General features: G+C 35.1%; 1 pseudogene; it reads left to right on the plus strand.

The window, feature by feature from the left end:
- The first annotated feature begins 478 nt into the window (after window positions 1-478).
- LOC131173311 (high affinity nitrate transporter 2.5-like) lies at window positions 479-1690 on the plus strand (annotated as a pseudogene).
- The last annotated feature ends 921 nt before the right edge of the window (window positions 1691-2611 follow it).

A 2611-nucleotide genomic window follows, 5' to 3' on the forward strand; every position in this document is an offset into this window, starting at 1 on the left:
TTAGTAATACATTAAATTTTTTATTTTATAATTATATTTAAATAAGTTTTTAATCTAATTATTTATAAAGATTCAAACTAATTGAATTAAATTAAAAGCCTGTTTAATTTAACTGTTGGATGTAATTGATAACTGATAATTATTACTGTTATTTGATAATTAATGACTGATAGCTGATTATAATTTATTTATGTTAAGTGTTTGATAAAATTATATTTAACTGTTGCTATTGATATGTAAAATGACTGATAAGGGTATGTTTTATATAATTTATTTTATTATTAAAATAAATATAAAATTATAAATTTTTTACATTGTATTATTTATTTTATTATTAAATTAAATATATAATCATTAATTTAATATATTATATTATTTATTATATTATTGAAATAATATATCTCATTAATTTTATAACTGAAATAAGAAAATAATTAAATTCTTTAAAAATAATTAAATAACTTTAAAAGTTTGCTTCATGTCCAACGCCTCATCACCTGTATCTTTTATCCTAGCACTCTTTTTCACAGGCTTCTCCTTGGCCACTTTTGTCTCCACTCAATTCTGGATGAGCTCCATGTTTTCAGCCCCAGTAGTTGGCACCGCTAATGGTGTTGCAGGCGGATGGGGCAATCTTGGTGGTGGGGCGACGCAGCTGATCATGCCCCTTGTTGTTGGCCTAATCCGTGACATTGGAGCAGTGAAATTTACAGCTTGGAGAAATGCATTTTTCATTCCTGCCCTGTTTCAAATGTTATCAGCATTTGCAGCATTGATCTTCGGCCAGGACTTGCCAGACGGGAACTTCGGTAGGCTACGAAATTCAGGGGATAAACCCAAAGATAAATTCTTAAGCGTCTTCTATCATGGGGTTACAAATTACAGAGGGTGGATCCTGGCATTAACTTGAGGATACTGTTTTGGGGCGGAGCAGACAATTGACAATATAATAGCTGAATATTTTTATGACAGATTTGATCTGGAACTCCAGACAGCAGGAATTATTGCAGCAACTTTTGGACAAGCAAATATTGTTTATTGCAGCAACTTTTGCACTAGCAAATATTGTTTCTAGACCAGCTGGAGGATTGATTTCTGATATCGTAGCAAAGAGGTTTGGAATGAGAGGTAGGCTATGGGCTTTGTGGATAGTGCAGACATTGGGAGGTGTACTGTGCATCATTCTTGGGCAAGTGGGATCCTTAAGTGCTCGAGGAGGTAATTAAGATTTCTACTTCCACTTGATTCCATTCCTTTACTATCTCGCAGAGGATCAATTCTAATATTTATGCATCCATACGTTTAATTCTCCAGGTCATTAGGGCTAATATCCGGTATAACAGGCGGTGGTGGAAATGTGGGTGCTGTTCTGACTCAACTAATTTTCTTCAAAGGATCCAAATACTACAAAGAAAAAGGGATAACACTCATGGGTATTATGATTATATGCTGCACTCTCGCAATATGTTTAATATACTTCCCACAATGGGGTGGAATGTTTTGTGGCACATCATCCGAAAATACTGCAACAGAAGAATACTATTACATGTCTGAATGGAATTCAAAGGAGAAAGAGCAAGGATTACTTCAGGCAAGCTTAAAATTTGCTGACAACAGCAGAAGTGAAAGAGGCAGAAGAGCAGGCTCTGAAACCATGCCACCAAATGAGACCCCATCTACAAATGTATAGTCTATATCCACTAGGTTCTCAAATTATCTACCATGAGCTTAGCAAGTAAAGGTAATTTGCATTGTGATATCCAAGTTTCAGATTGCAGGCTGTCGTATGTAGCAATAAATGATCTCAAAGACCTCATGCATCAAATATATGAATTAGAAAATAAAGTTTAGCATCTTTGGTATTTATAAAGATCCAGAAAATCAAACTGAATATAGATAAAATATAAAACCTACCGAATAGAGAAAAAAAATTATATATAAAACTAAAGCAAGAATGTTGCTTAACACAATTACTTCAATTTAATCAAATGCCTCAGACACGTAACAACTACTGAAAATCTAAATAATAAACTAATCTTCTTACGATATATTGCTAGATAAGATCCTGAAATATAAATATATTCTTTAAAGGTATTCGGCTACAAATTAATACTAATTGACTAATGATGAGCTGAACAATATTGTACCAAAGCAGGAGGCACAAAGTAGGAGACAAGCTTAGTAATTTCCTCGCTTCCACCAAAACAATCGTCAGCCCATTGTGTAAACATATTGCAACATCCTTCAGCCATTTGAAGGTTTTGAAAAACTGTACCTATGGCAGATCGAGCCCAACACAAACCAACATTAACTGAGGATGCAGCACAGGCTGGAGACAAAAAGAATTGGGGAGAAGATGCTCCAGAGACTTGAGGGGTTGACGGTACACTTGGAACTTGAGGATTTGATGGTGCCTTTGGAACTTGAGGAGTTATGTCCCGATTACACCTTGCCCAACCTTACCTCATAAGGGCAGCCGGAACAAGCAGCAGTACAGCCACAATATGCAACAGCCTCTTCACTTGCAGAATCTGAACTAAAAGGATTTGCTAACCCATCATTCATTAACCCTACCAAGCAGGCAAGAACAAATACCAACCAAATTGAGCGC

This window comes from Hevea brasiliensis, chromosome 14, assembly GCF_030052815.1.
Source record: "Hevea brasiliensis isolate MT/VB/25A 57/8 chromosome 14, ASM3005281v1, whole genome shotgun sequence".
Taxonomy (NCBI): domain Eukaryota; kingdom Viridiplantae; phylum Streptophyta; class Magnoliopsida; order Malpighiales; family Euphorbiaceae; genus Hevea; species Hevea brasiliensis.